A 657-nucleotide genomic window follows, 5' to 3' on the forward strand; every position below is an offset into this window, starting at 1 on the left:
GCTCTTGGCTCTTTGTGAGCGTTTCTGAAGAATTGCAGCTTGTCTGTGCATATGCTAAGACTCTGTTCATGTTGTCCTGTTTACAAGTAAACCTAAGTTGAGGTGTTTGTCACAGGTCTCCTTTTTGTATTTATAAAAAAAAAAGAAAAGAAAAAAGAAAAAAACTACAACAAATACCAAGCAGCTCAAAGCTGTCTCGCTGCAGATCTTAGTTATATCCTCATGTGTACTGTGCGCGTCACACCGCACAACTCAGTAAATTATCTTACCCACCGCTGTGATTCTACTATAAAAATTCTGCTTTAAAAAAAGTGTTGTGACCAGGCGTTCTCCTTGTCATCGTATGTGCATGCCGTATGATCAGCTGAACAATAACCATCAATAAAGTTTCACAAGATAAGGGGAAATGGTGGTTGTCTGTTCTTTTATTTGATTCATGCGTCGTGTGTCATTGCAGAAAGTTATAAAGTAGTTGGGTTCAAGCTTTCAAAAATAAGCTTTTCTGTCAAATAACAGATTATTTCTGCCCTGTTTTGATAAATCATGTTTTTATGTGGCAGTGTGGGAAGGTATAGAGAAAGCCAGACAAAACTACAGCTAAGCTAAAGTGGTTTTACACCCTAACATTGAGACAAGACTCTACAATTAAGTAAAATC

The 657-nt window shown here is 37.3% G+C and overlaps 1 protein-coding gene across 23 annotated transcripts in view; it reads left to right on the forward strand.

Moving 5' to 3' along the window:
• rbfox1 (RNA binding fox-1 homolog 1) overlaps nt 1–407 on the forward strand; it is a 648,127-nt gene extending 647,720 nt beyond the window's left edge. For 22 of the 23 annotated variants that reach the window (XR_016094401.1, XR_016094402.1, XM_088936368.1 and 19 more), the window contains one exon: nt 1–407. This exon is cut by the window's left edge. The gene's annotated coding sequence lies outside the window, so the exon portion shown is untranslated. The other variant, XM_088936382.1, reaches the window with a different exon arrangement.
• Nucleotides 408–657: the final 250 nt, after the last annotated feature.

This window comes from Atractosteus spatula, chromosome 18, assembly GCF_055471065.1.
Source record: "Atractosteus spatula isolate fAtrSpa1 chromosome 18, fAtrSpa1.hap1, whole genome shotgun sequence".
In the NCBI taxonomy this organism is placed as follows: domain Eukaryota; kingdom Metazoa; phylum Chordata; class Actinopteri; order Semionotiformes; family Lepisosteidae; genus Atractosteus; species Atractosteus spatula.